General features: G+C 36.9%; 1 long non-coding RNA gene across 3 annotated transcripts in view; it reads right to left on the bottom strand.

Annotated features, from left to right (window-relative positions):
- Window positions 1-15,486, bottom strand: part of LOC107200976 — a 43,721-nt gene that overhangs the window by 14,850 nt on the left and 13,385 nt on the right. For all 3 annotated transcript variants that reach the window (XR_001519914.1, XR_001519915.1, XR_001519913.1), the window contains exons 2-3: window positions 13,512-13,605; window positions 2,465-2,583 (exon numbers count right to left, since the gene is read on the bottom strand). This is a non-coding gene — a long non-coding RNA (uncharacterized LOC107200976). The remainder of the gene's footprint in view (window positions 1-2,464; window positions 2,584-13,511; window positions 13,606-15,486) is intronic.

Here is a 15,486-nt window from a genome sequence, read left to right on the forward strand (position 1 = left end):
ACAAAGACCTACACAATACTGTTGAGATAATCCTTTGTGCTCTGCACATACCAGTGCTGTATAATATTTGAGGAAAAGCACAATAAACTATTTCAGACATCTGTTTTTAAGGTCGCAGAACACTACAATGTAAAAAGCAGATGCTACAAAGCATTCACATTTCCACCAACTTTAAATGATCCTGGGTATTCAGAGGAGTTCACCAAACTGAGTAAGTGCTCTCCCAACTGACAACAGTAGCACAATGTTAAATGAGACAGATTCTCATGCTGCCAGTACTGTCAGGATTTCTTTGTTCCACACACAATGAAAAAGATGGTAAGTGGAGTTTGACAACCATGCATTTGCCTTATCGTAGTTGCTGTTAATTCTATTATTAGGTACTATATGAGACTTCAAGTCCTGTTTCAAAAAGCACAACAACTGCTTAGTAGGATTTACACTGCTATCTCTTTTCATCAGAGAGTGTAAATTCTAAATAAAACTGCTTTCTGTAGATATAGTTTGGTGCTTTCTTCCAGTATATTATATACTTTATAAAAACCAATTTAGGGATCATGGCATAATGAAGCTGAGACAAAGATAGCTGCTCAGCATTGCTCCTTCTGCTTTTTTTTTCTTTTCCTTAAATGAAAGGAAACAAAGGTTCCTGTTTGTTCTCTAAAACTCCTGCCCACCACACAGCATCCTCCATCGCATGCAGGCAAAGGTATGCATTGAAGTGAGGATAATTTGTGAACTCGTAATCCAAAGTGTAAATAGTAATTTTCCTTTAATGAGAAAGAGAACTGTAAGGTCTTTCAGGTCCAAGACACTTGTATACAATTTTAAAATATTCTTTCATCTGCTTTCTATCATCTTTTTTCTACTCTGGAGTTCATGTTTGTTCATTATGACAAAGACCGTTGCAAAGTATCCAGGATTTTGTGAAGACACTCTACCATCTACAAGACAAAGATATTTTTCAGCTCCTTTGCAGTACATCACTCAATAGTGGGCTTTGTAGTGGGCTTCCTGACAGAGCTCTCCATAGTGATCTTACTGCATTTCAAATTCTAGCATGAAAACATTTTGAGGAGTTGTTGTTAGCCTTTTCTGTTTGTTGTTTTTTTTCTTTTTTTCTAAAGACTTCTAAAGTATATTCTTCAAAGAAGCTCCGTCTTATGTTTACTTACTGCAAAATGAAGCAGCAATCTCCATACACCTAATCAGATGAAAAACATATTGGGGGTTTTTTCTTATAGTTGTCAAAGAGAACCTGTTGCTGTCCCTGCTTGTGCTATAAGTTAAGTTGTCAGTCAATACTTGTCAGCAAGCTAAATCTTGAGGAGCTAAGGCTCTGCCCTACAGATTGTGTTCCTGAAGGTGATTATAATGACAATTAACTAGAGCCTAGATAATAATTCCTGAAACCTTGGCTCAATTCACTCTTACTCTGGAGCAGGTAAGTGGGAAACTACATATGAATGAGCTCACCACATGGCAATACCCTGGGTAGTTTGGTAGTGAATAAGAATGTGCTTAAAGAGCCTGTTCTCAGGGCTCATATTCTCAACATTTAAATTGATTTAAATTGGGATTTTTATAAAATCCCAAATAAACTTGGGACTTTATAAAATATTTCAGTAGGAGTTTTTCTCTGAGAACATGCTTAATTAATCTGTATTCTGATGACAGTGCCATACCACCAGTATGGGAACAGGTCTGGCTACAGCCCCGTTCACCACACTTCTTCCCATGCATATGCTCCTGTGAATAACAGCTTGGAGGCAATATAAAAGTATTCTGAACAAACTTACCACTGGTAAGGCCTGTTTTGATGAAAAAAATTACAAAAAATCCAGACATCATCTTAACACAGGACTAGCTCAAAAAGGATTCAATGCCTTTATGACCAATTATGGTCAAAGAAGCTTTTGTTTTGATAAAAGCAGGTGTGACGATAGCTGTCTCCAGAAGGAGGATGTAATGTTTCCTATATGACATACCTTCTGTATTGTGTCTTGTTTTCCTGTGGTCTTTCTTTTCCAGGTTCTATTTGCCTCTCAAATCTTTTCTTGGGTGATATCCCATTTTTGTTTTATTGCTCTTTGTCCTTAGAATAGCAGACCATTTATACTATGTGTTGGGAAAATGTTGTTTTTATGGATGTTCTGTCTCCTTTGCTAAGGAGCAGAAAAATTAATTTACCAGTCTGACAGGATTGAAATTAAATGCAAAGGAGTCCCTTAAATAACTAATTTACAAGGGGAAAAAAAACCTATTAAATAAACCTTAGATATTTGGCATTAAGATTTTTCTTGCTTGGTATATCTCGGACTAATGATGCATGATTCACTGTGAGTATTCATACATGTGAGACAAGGATTAAGAATACATGTTTTCTTTGTTATCCATCCTAGGTATTTTATATTCATATAGTTTATATCTATGCAGAGTTAAGACAGGTGAGAGGGGTGCTTACCTACATATGCTGGAGGGGGAAAGTCAAAGCCGCCCAACTATTCCCAGTATGCCAGGTGAAGTTGCCTCTGCTGTACCCAGAGGAGGTGCTGCAGGTCCCTCGTTGCTCCTGAACAATCACTGCCAGATGGAAGACAATAGTTAAAAACAGTGTCATGAGGAAAGAGCAAAGCCTATGCCCAGCAGACAAAATGTGTCTAGATATCAAAGCATCTCATCACAGTTTTGTCTCTGCACTGTGTATTCCAGGTTCACAAGGCAATGGAAGAAAATCCCCATGCTGCAGGATCCCTTTCAAAGTTCATGTGTGTCTTTTCCTTGGAAAAGAGCCTGTTTTTTCTCTACATGACAAGCACCTCAAAACTTCTTACAACTGCACAAGTATCAGAGCAGATAAAACCTTTATCTGAACAGAGAAAAGAGAAGGGATGCACAGCTCCATGTATTCAACCAGACCATGAGACAATTGTCTCCACCATCCTGCCAGAGCTTCAGGATGGATCTTTAAAATACCTCTATCCATGTTATTAAATGTCTGATTGCACTCAGTACAGTGTGGTCTGTGCTGTGTGTGTGAATCCTCATCTCCCCACAGATGAAATAACAGATGCTGATGTTTTGGAGGCAAACATGGATATCTCAGTAAAGAGAATGGTTTGTAAACCAATGAACTTGGTATATACCTCTGACAGTAATCATTCTGCATGAAGCTGAATAACATGGATGGCAGTTAGTAGCAATTCATTTCCATCTGAGAATCTAAATCAGCCAAACAAAGTCGCAATAAGGCTTTTCAGAGATCAGGCACCGTTTCTTACCATGGCCTCAGGACCCTGCTCTGAATTTCTCACTGGCATGGCCAGACTTGCCCTAGCATGCTTGCCCTTTTGCATGACTGGCAACATCTTCCAGATGTTCACACTACAGCTGTCACAGCCCAGAAACCTGGGCATGTTTGTACCCATATGGTATCCTTTCTTATTGCTTTATTGAACACATCTATTGAAAGAACATATTTGTAAGAATCAAGTTTCATTTCTGAATAATTACATATAATAAAATAAACTGAGTAACTGAATTCTAATGAATAATTCAAGCAGCTGTAATATTTGAATGTATAATCTGCCAGAGTGTTACATGATCTTATTTCCACTTGATTCCTGAAAGGAAGTGCCTTACAAGCAGTGGTACATAAAGTTGTCTCTAAACACAGACACCATCCATCGTAAACGTTTAATGTCCAATCGTGAATTACAGCACCTGTTTTAAGTGATCAGCTACTAAAGGATATATATATTAAAAAAAAAAGGACGGAAATAGGGGTTTCTTTCAAAGAAGATTATTTCCTGCTGTTGAATTTCTACATCTCAATAAAGTGCCAATTTCAGTCTTTGTTCTTGCAGCATCTACTGTATATATAGATGAAAACCGAAACAAAGATCTTAGTACAGAATTTCAGTTACAGTACCAAGTATTTCAACCTCATTTAGCTGCACTGTGATTTAAAACATTAACTATCTGTTTACATGTGATATACTATAAAACAGGGCCCACAAACCTTTGTTCCCCTTCTCAGTGTTTTTCTTATCAATCTTATCTACTATTGCAATTGTTTTTAGTGTTTCTGATAATTTTTAAATAGTAATTATTATTGCACACACCCTGCAAAAAATATACTCCATGGACCCCCTATGAAAAATTTCCTCTAATCAGAATAATCCCTTAAGAGTTAAGTGACAGATAATGAATAATGAAGAGTCACCAATAACTGATTAAAGTCGGTGCCTTAATAAAAATGAATAAAATGCAGAGGAAAGCAAAAATAATAGGATATAATAGAGAAGGGGGGAGGGGGAAAGTGGGACATTTTTTGAATGATTCGCATAAAGAAAAATGGGGAAAAATTTACAGTGGATCTGTTTCTCAGGGAGTTTGGTCCAAGTCTCACAGGCAAAAGTGAAGAGGCAGACTTCAGAAATATGAAGCAAAGAGAAAGACATTAAAAAATGGAGTGAGGGGAAGGACTTCATGCCACTTTTTCCTTTTGGCCTTTATACTCTACACACATTTTCCTTACCCTTACTCATACACGTTTGTCTGGGGGAAATGTTGGGATTGGGAAGTGATCCATGAGAATGAAGCAGCTTGAAAAGCATTATATTAGTCTGTGGAATAAGTAATACTTCAACCAAGTGAAGTAATGGAAACCACTTCACCCAAGTCATTTAAAATTGGACTGAATAAGGCACTGGAGATTATGCTGAAGGGAACAATTCTGCATTGGCAGGAGTATGGACAAGATGACTTAATAGATCCAGTGTCCGTGTGCCAAATCCTGAGATCCGGATCCAGTTTTTATTACTCTATCTTTACTCAAGTTGAACTTCCATTCACATTATTGGGAGCTCATTCTGACACAAGGAAAAAATAACCAAGAGCTTCAGGATTTATATGTAAAACTGTGAATAAAACTTAACTTGTTGCATAATAATTATGAAGTGTGAGGGCAAAACTAATGAATCTATACAGAGCACTCCTTGAATTATTCCTAACAGTCTGACCAGAAAAATTACATTTTATCTAGTTTAATTGGTTAAGACACAGAAGAATCAGTGAGGACCCTACCACTCACTTGAAATATGTCTCTGTGTGCATGTTATGCTGTTCCTGAAATGGGTGAAAATATCTGTTAATACAGATAATAATATTAATAATAAGATTACAATGAAAATTAAAGTTTAATTATGCTTTGCTATTTAAGCATGGGAACAGTATTAGAAACTTACATTAAAAAACACATAATGCAAATATAAGCAACGGCATTTTTTCCTTTTCTTCATTAAATATCATTGTGGTATTTCAGTGCAAATGGTAGAAGGTTTGGGGTAAATGGAGTCTACTTTCCTCAGTCGAGAAGTGTGTGTAAAGGAATCAAGGCTCTTCAGAGATTCTGCTCAACTCTTTTGTTTTAGTTTTACAGAAAAATAGCACTAATTAAACTGAAATTAGTCTATAAATGCTATTAACACATTTAAAATGAGGGATTTGAGTGTTCTCTCGGGACAGAGACGTATTATGTACATAACAGTTGGTTTAGATGCAGTTAAATAGTTTCAATTTTCACTTCATTCCCATTCACACCTGTCGCCTGTATAGATTATTCCTGGCAAGGAAATGGTGAATGAGTTCTCCCTGGCAAACTATAGAATGATCACAGACAGATAAATCAAAGGCCATATTGAATGTATTGGGGGAGAAAAAAAAACTCAGAAAGATATCTGAAGCAGCAAATTCTACATTTTGTAACATATAGAGATATACATGATTTATATTAAACTTTGCAATATGGAGGAGAGGATTGGGAACTGTAGTATATAGAGATATACATGATTTATATTAAACTTTGCAATATGGAGGAGAGGATTGGGAACTGTAGTAAAGTAGAATTTCTTCCTTCCCAATAAAAAAGTCATATTAACAGCTGGTTGGAGTATTATTAAAAATTTTTACACCATACTGAAAATTTTAAAAGAAACTTTCTAATATTCATGGTTTTAAGAATTCTTGTTTATGCCTATACTGAGCACTAGTCTGTATGAAGGGATGAGATTTTTCCTATATCTTTCTGGACTAAGGTTATTGACAATACTATAAGGCTACAAAAAGTCATGTGTGTTCTCAGAATGAGAAGAACAGAAATCTTATCTGACTGTTCCTTTATTTTCTGGTTTTTTGATGGTTTGCTTTGGGGGTCCTTTCCTAGATCTACATAGAAGCTGTAGGAAACCTGGCATATTACCTTTAAAAATACCATGAAATCAAAGTGAAACTCAAAGTGAGCACATACATGGAGGAAAGAGCTGTGGTTGACCATGGGCATGGGGGACCAGGAGGGAAGACATATAGACATAGTTATTTTTTATATTGTTTGATTGCCTTAAAACTTCACAAAGACCAAAGCATGTATCAGGTCTCCTGCCAGGGTCTTCAAGCACAATATAAAAATTAATTGCAGACTACAGAGCTTATGGTTTATACAATGACCAGAACTGCTGCACTCCTTCCCAGGTTCAGCTATACCCTGTAGATGCACCTGATTTCTTGGACCATCATTATTTTTAAACCAAATGTCTCTCTGCTCCTTTAGGTATGGAAGGCATTGAATTCACAGTATGCTTCATCTGGAACTGTAGTTAAGTAAACTCAAGAGAACTCTATATAGGCAATGCAAAATCATGTGTGAGTTTTCTGTTGTTGTTTCAATAGACAGGGCTTGAGTAATGTCAGGGTTTATGGCTTTTATTTTATTTGGAGGGACTGCTTTTTAACGGAAGCAAGAAGCAGTCCTTGGACACAGTAAGTCACAATGTATAAATAGTTCTACTGAGTATAACAAAGACTCTTTTGTGCTCCTTTACTAGCACAGCCAATCACATATGCAACTTAGTAACATAAAAATAACTCATCCTTACTTATGACACCTATATCTTACCAAAAAATTATTAAGATATCCATTTAGAACTTCTATCAAAAGCACATTATTTTTTGGCATTTATGAGAAGTCATACAGAAGCTGAAGTTATTTTCTTTAATAATTGTAGAGAAATACAAGAAATTTGTTGTTGTTTGATTACGAAGTAGAATATACAGTTAATTCATCTTAAATTGGAATACATTTGTGGAATACATATGCTTCTCCATATGGTTTCATATTTATGTCTGCAAGGTGAATACAGCGATGGAATTTTTTTCAAATTAGAATCCACAATTTTTTTATTAAATCAAAACCAGTGGAGTTTCTTCTTAGCAAGCATTTGGGACCTCATTTTAAGCCATTTTAAGGAGGTCTGAAATTTATTGGATTTTAAATATATCCTTCTCTCCATCAAGAGTCTTTTAAAGGATAGTTTAATCTGTCTAATTTACATTCAGGAATTTCATTTTACATGCCAGGTTCTGGGACTGTCAAATCCTTTGGCTTTTCATTGTTATCAAACGTAATAAAGCAATCATATATAACCAGTAGGATGTATTTTTTTGATTTTTATCCAAATATCATTTTCAAATCCAATTTAGGTCATATAGGATGCCAATTTTGTACAGTTGAGGAGTTAGATGGATTTTCCAAAGGAAGATTATCAGTAGTAAGTATAAACATATGTCAGTTCATTAACTCTTTAAATAAAATATCCAGCACATCAAACTTCATTCCCTCCTACACTTTCAAATAGTACAATAGGTCCTACTTGAGGCTCTGTAAAGTCCTGATACAAAAACTCCCCAAACCAGTAGAAATCACTGGCTTTCATAGTAGGGTTTGTACTTGGGCAAACTCCAATACATCCAAACATTTTACTGACTGGGCTTAATCACATTTTGAGATTTGGGACAGATATGGATCCCATGCAGCATATTACAGCCTCCACTTAGAATTGCTTCCAGTAAAATATTCTCTAGCTGCTCCATAACTTAAAATGTTATTATGTCCTACTTAGAACCAAGGACAGAAGATAAATTTGCCTATTGTCAGTCAATCATTCCTCTTCCCCTTCTCCCCTGCAAATATAACACTGCATTTTTATCTGCCAAAGAAGCTTTGCCCCATTTGGTAAAAATCAATACAAGTACTGCATGTATTTCTTAATCACAAGGATTTTTTTTTCCACTGTTACAATAGAGTTTAGAGGATATTTTTTGCTTCCTCTACTTTGAAAATGAAAGGTTAGTTTATTTCCAATTTTAGGAGCAACCAAATCTAAATCCATGCTAATCCTGAAAGTCAAGTGAATTCTAATGACTTCTTAGAAGTAGTACTAATGTTACCAATTACTTTCTTCCCCTGCTTAGTGTTATGCAAATTGATAGTAACCAATAAAAGTGGTTAAAATAAAATGAATTAGATGGTACCAAAAACCAGTAATATACCCAGCTTCAATTAATTAAGTGCTAAGCATTTTATTCCTTTACATAGAGAATATTTTAAGATTAATAATGTAGTCACATTTTTCTTAGGATTAGTGAAAAACTAAGTCTGTCTTTAGAGGAGCTTTGTACTCTCCTGGGGTTAGATGGGGAGTCTACCAAATCCTGTACCCAATTCTCATTAACATAAACCAGCTGAAGTTTCACTGTCACCTAGATGTAAGTTAAAGCTGTTACGTCGAATTTCTTATCTAAACAAATTTGTTTGAACATACAGAAAGAGGAAAATCCCTCCTTTTCTCAGTCTTCAAACAAGAGGAAAAAGAAGACTGACATTGCTAGTTCTTCAAGAAATTGCTAATCATTAAATCAATCTTTGCTAATTTTTCAACCCCTCTTTTCTGCAGCCAGACAGCCATATAGTACCCATTTGCTCTTGAGCCCAGTCCACTCCATGTTTTATAACAATAATAAAAATCATTTAGAAGCCTACACCACTTATTTGAAATAGTGTGATCTGTAAAATAAACAGTACTTCTCAGCACCTTTCCACAATAATGGAGCACAATATTCAGTCTCAAATATTCAAAATCTTTTAAGCCACCACATCTGTGGACTTAAAGGCAAATGTAAATAATAACTGAGAGTGGTAAGCCTGTCTCACTAGCATGGCCCCAAGTCAGAGGGACCTCAGAGTAACCTTTTCCCAAGGGCAAACAAGAAGAGGGAGCAGGATCCACATCATCCTGCATCTATCCATAAGCAATTAATCTGCTCTACCTTGAATAGCCAACATACTAACCTTCATGTCAGCTTATTTTTAGCAGGTGGTTGTTATGGTTCTCCACTAAAATCTTTTCTCACTTCCTATTGCTATAAACCAATTCCTGCCTCCAGTGACAGACGGAAAATGAAAGTAAACACTCAGGTGATGCCCACATGCTATTGTCCGGGCTTGCATAGACATGGGGAAAACTTTGATATTTGTCCATCTCTAGGTCTCTCCCCATGTAAAGGTGGTTAGGACATCATGTTTGACATGTCAAGCTCCCTTCAGAGCCTGCAGGCCAATATTCATCAAAGTCAAAGATACCACAGTAAGTAAAAGTATGATCTGGACTCACACTGAGTGATAAGAAGTCATCAACAAACATGCAGGGCTGGAGAGATAGCTCCTCCCAAAAATATAACCTGGGATTTTCATATTGCACCTCCTGGGTATAGTAGTGTTTGACAAGATTTACAGAACTGTATCCATCAGAAAAAGAGAACACACAGGTTTAATAGCAACTGGTCATAAGTCATGTCAGAGAGACATGGAGGCTTGATTGTGATTTCCGGGTGGGCCATGTCCACAGTTTCTGATTGCACTTTCATCAGCTATAATTTAGAATGTCTTTATCACCTCCACCAGAACAGAAAATAAATATTAAAAAATTCATTTCATTATCTCACAATATCCACACTTCAACAATGAAGTAAATAAGATTCAATTTACATTCACACTTGAATATTGTTATACAGCCAACAAAAACAAAATATGAAGCCTTACTGAAGAGCAGTTTTAATTTGATAGCATTTCTGAAGTGTCTGGGGATATCTGCTGTCTATGAATGCTGCATAAATTCTGTCATTGTTTTCTACAGTACTGCAAAAGGAGAACTTCCAAGCGTTGTTCATAGCAGGAAATGCCTTCAGCCTATTTCTACCCACAACTAATAATTCTTAAGTTAATATCTGGTGGGCCCCTACAAGCATTTCAAAATTGTATGCTTACTGCAGTGGTCTGGTAAGGACTGCATGACCTACAAAAATTGTTAGCGTGAGTTGTGACATCTCATAATGCCATGTTCTCATGTCACTTTTGTTTTCTGTATCAGTGATTCAAGTTGTGATTAGGAAAAAAGTAGCATACAGTGGTTAAAGGAGATGTTTTTCTTTTTATGACTTCTTTCTCTTTCTTTACAATAAAAAAAAAAATCTTACTCTGATCACTGTTAACCCATTCCTCCTCCATCTTTTCTCAAATCCCTCAGTCATAAAGTGTTGACGGTATTCATCAAGATTTAGAAAACAAGAATTTTCTATTTCATTTATCACTGCCTTAAACTTGCTTCCCTTCTGTAAGAAAGTTTCATACTACCTACCATATTATTATACAAGACCAGTCTTAAAAGATCCCTCTATTCACAAGACTTTTATGTGCCACAATACTAAAAGAGTTGCATATGTAACATCAAACTGTAAATCCAGTCATTATGTTAACAATAAATAAACTATTAAAGGATATTTACAAAGAAATATGAAAAACACAGCATAAGTAGCATGATTATATATTCAAATGGATATATCAATCCAGACAAAAGCTAATGAAACGTGCTGGTCATCTCATTTTCATCTTGTCCACCAAGTTTTTGCACCTTTCAAGCAGTCTACTTCTATTGCTCATAAGCAGAACTTGATGTTCTGATGTGGATGATTATGAACATTTATGCTAGCTGAGGAATTGGTTTGAGATTTCTAGCCACACTTCACTTAAGACTTAATAATACACATCCTACCAAATAAATCTATTTGATATTATGAAAAGTGTATTAGGAAGCTAAACTAGATGATTATTAAAGAATTTGGGTTTATTTTTAAGGAAATGTGCATACTGGAAGATACTTTTATTTACTAAAGTGCATTTTTTTCTATGAACTTTTTAAAGTTCAAAGGAATAAGAGCCCAAAAACCACAGAGTAAAAGATGAAGCATTAAATTCTCATTGCGGTGTACACTAGAGTAATTTGGATGATTATGCAAAAAATTAATTTTCAAGCTACTGTCCTGTTCTTTACATTTTAGCATTAGCTTTGGGATGCATTTCAGAAGCAGAAAATACCCACTCAGTTAGAAAGAGATTACCTTAAGTCTTCTTTATGAAAAAATAGGAAGAAGTGGGAACCTTAAGCTCACAGCTATGTCAGTGTTAACTGTGCTGACCCCATTTGTGTTTCTCTGTGTTGGTGCTGAGAGCTTTGCTCTGATTTGAAAGGTCAAAGATAGGAGGAGTGATTTCTTACAGACTACGTTCTTATTTCTGGGTATTTGGTCATAGTACTCTAAATGTTCACCAAACAGACCTGGGCTTAAATTTTTCATATTAGAAAAGAAAGTCATTCTCTTTCAATTCATAAGGCTAAAAAAGTTAAGTCAAAGTACAAAAGTACAATTTCTCAGTGTCTACTCTTTCCTTGTTTGTTCCATTTTTGAGTGACTGAGCATTTGATTCAGCTCAGGCAGCCACCACTCCCAGTTCCTGAGCCTCAGCCAGGTCTCTCAGGCCCATTCACAATTCCAGAACTAACTTTCCATAATTATTTTATTTCCTTAATCTTCCCAATGGCTGGTTCAGCCCCAGGTGGGCCTCATTCCTCTCCAAGTTCAATAAGACAGTCTCTTACTCCCTCTGCTCTCCTGTCTCCTCCAATTTTGATTTTTGTTGGCAGCCTTACAGTATCTCCTGTCCTCTCTCTTATGCACACACAAACACACATATGCACGCACACACAATAGATGGGAAATACCGTTTGAAGAAAAACAATGGCAAGTTGCAATTTTCCACACCTTGGAAAGAACTGGGAAAAAATTTTTAAAAAGTACTAGGAGGGAGAAAAGAGGACCACAAAACTGTAAATAAAGGGGAGGGAAAAAAGAAGAGTTAGAATATATCAGTAGGAAAACAGTGAAAAAATTGTTACTCATATATACAAGGGTGAGGGGGGAAAAAGTAAGTTATAGTGGTGCTGAGAAGAAGATAGAAGAAATAAAAATAGAAAAAACTTAAGCCCCAAATAACTTAAAGCTCAACGTAGCTTTGCAATTTCTACCCTCTCTGCCCAAAATTTCTTTCTCTAGAAGTGTTGAAAAGATGCAAAAATCTCCAACCAGTTTCATGTTATTGTCTCAGTGTTAGCTTACCACACAGTATTCCCAAAGCTGAAAACTTTAAATACTTGAGCCTTCCCTCAGCTTTTTCCACATGTTAACCTGGAGTGCAGTACATGTCATCATGCAAGTGTAATGCTGTATGCTACACCCAGGTGTAGCATCTAACTGCAGCCTTCAGAGACTAAGTCTGTCGGCTGCAGCTTAATAAACTATTTAAATACATGGCTGATTTAAAGCAATGTCTGAGTATAACCCATGGAAGCCGGGTGTGCCTCCCAGCTCCTACAGCCATGTGTGTGTCTGTATATCTGTGTGTGCCCCAGCTGCACCCTGGTTTCTTGCTCACTCCCTTCAGGCCTTCGCCCCCACACTCCAGTTTCCAGCCCAGCCAGGTCCCCCCCGGCTGATCAAGGACTTGGTTATGGAGCACACCCCACCGCTTAGACAGAGCCTCTGGGAGTCATCCAGTGCTATGTTTGCAGCAGAGCTTTGACTCAGGGTAATTATCTTGTGAGCTGAGCCTTGTATGAATATTGTCCACTAATAGGTTTGCTGTGAAAGAGCCTATCTTTTCTCACTCTCAAAAGCAGAAATAAGTTCAGTTCATTTTTTAAAGAAATTACTTTAACAGCTTGTGCCATATTTAGGAAAAGGAATATAAGCACACACTGAGGCCAATCTGGTAACAAAGGACACACATTGGTTTGGTAAAAGCAACCAGAGCACTCACATGGCCACATCTCTATGAACTGCACTGAAAGTGTGCTCATAGGTGTCAGTAGTTCATGCTTGGCCATCTGTATTTTGTCAACAATAGCAATTCACTTTTTAATGAATGTTTAAAGTCTCAATTCCCACAGGAGTAACAGCTACAGAGAGCATCAGCTATTGCTGAAAGAACAGAGATTCTAGGAATAAACAGAATATTGTGGAATGGCAAATGGGAACCAGTGACCTCATTATTCTGGAAAATGTCTCTTTTTGAACCACAAGGAACTCTGACAATTGTAAAGGTTTAGTCATGAACAGTGGAGTTTTGCAGAGATAGAGTGAAAGCAAAATTGAGCCCCCTGTGTACTTATGGCAGTTCTTTATTATGTGCCATATATTATCATGTTGTGTTGTGTTTTGCTTTATCGTTGTTGCATCTTTATTAGAGGTGGGCCAGAAATAAAACCCAGATGTAAACATACCTGCACTTCCAAGGCACTTGGCTTAAGTTAAGAGCGCAGCAGCTGAAAGCTATCCTCAGCATATATTCTTCTAGAACATTTATATTCTTCTTCTCTTAAAGTAAAAAACAGGGAAAACATTTAAAATAGCAAATAAAATCTTTGCTGTTGTAAAATAATTATGTAAAATGTTGTTTGCTACATTTTAAAATAATCTGACCATACAGGTATGGGTAATGATTCTGACTTTAAAGAGGAAAGCAATTCTGCTCTCTAATCTGCAGTATACAAAGAATGCAGGACACATTCTTGTCCTTAAATCTAGGGATTTCCTTTGTTTAGGCTTATTAGGCGAATTACAGACTGGTGTCTTGCAGTCAGACAGTGAGGTCTGCACTGGATTATTGAGTTGTAGGATACAAAACCATATAAAGAAAGAGATGTCATAATTCCAACGACAGTGGAAGAGAAAAATATCCACTGCTGACAGGCCCACTTACTCACAAGTCCATTGGTGTCAACATACATAGTAGTAGAGACAGACTAGGTTAGGAAAGAGTTTAGTACATCTGGTTAAAAGGGAAGTGTGAGAGCTAAAGGGGAGCAAAATACTATATGTCAATATTTGCCCTACTGAGGAACAGCAGACACGTACTGGAACTGAAGGATACCATATATAAAGAAGTAACCACATGTAGTATTTCAACCCTGTGCCCCAGCTGTAAAACATTATTTGAAGTTATAATAGATGCACAGCTGTGGGAAGGTGAGGGTCATCCATTTTACATACATATTCAAATTAAGATTGCAGGGCTGCTGGCACAGACCATCAGCAATGATATGGCCTCAAAGGTAGGAATGTACAGAAAGACAGACAAAAACCTCTTTTTGTTTTCTCTTTTGGAGGCTGATGTGAACTTTTTCACTCCTCTCTTGCTTGTGCATGGTTAAGCCTGAAGGTGGAAAACTATGATAATCCTAAGCAACAAAAGTACATATATACAGAAAATTCAGTAATTAAAATTTTAAAAAAACAAACCAACATACACAAAGGCCTGATTTATACCTAAATCAGGTGGTGTTTAAATGCCCTAACTGGCTTAGTTTTCAATATTCAGCTGTGTTTCTTGAATCCCACATATGGTTATGGATACCCTGACTAGACTTATGTTCCATCTGAATCAAGAAACTAGATGTTTTCCATATATGAACATGCCTGCACAGCAATACACAGGTCATATGTACCTCAACTACCTCTTAATGAAAAAGTGTGGGTACCAGAAACTCATAATTTATTGTTCTTTACTGACTATTTATCCTCTTTTGATTTGTCTTCACAACCTTTGACTATGACAAACAGAATTTCTAAGATAGGAAGTCACCTCAGATCATCTACTATGAACCCCTGCTTAAAGCAAGCGCAGCTAGAGCAGGTTGCTCAGGATCATGTTCAACTGCAATTTTAAATATCTCCAGGTACAGAGATTCTACAAACTTTTCAAGCATCCTGTCCTAGTTTCAATGACCATTGTGAAAGGGTTTTATTTCTGACATTTAAATGTAATTTCTTCTGTTTGAGCATAGTGATTGTCTCCTGTGCTGCTGGGGCTCAGGCTGTGCAAGCTCAGGGTCTACTCTAGGCAAAGCTCCCAGCTCTGGCTCTGCCTGCCCTTCTCTTCATACAATGAGTTCAGGCTCTTGCAGCTACAAGGTCTTGGACAATATCTCATCAAACTCCTTTCCTTGTCTCTAATGCAATGCTGTCTGCAGCTGTCCTGCAGCTCATTTACTTGGTGAGACAGATCCTCTAGTACTGCAAAGTTCCTGCAGCTAAGGACACCATCTCCTCCAGCCCCAGCATCATGCAGGCTGCCAGTCAGGCAGGTAAACATCACACAGCTGCTCACTCACCCAATCCCACAGCCGGATGGGGAGGGAATTCGGAGAAAAAGTAAAAATCATGGGTTGAGATGGAGGGAGGGAGGGAGGGAGGGAG

The sequence above is a fragment of the Parus major genome, chromosome 2 (genome assembly GCF_001522545.3).
Source record: "Parus major isolate Abel chromosome 2, Parus_major1.1, whole genome shotgun sequence".
NCBI classification, from domain to species: domain Eukaryota; kingdom Metazoa; phylum Chordata; class Aves; order Passeriformes; family Paridae; genus Parus; species Parus major.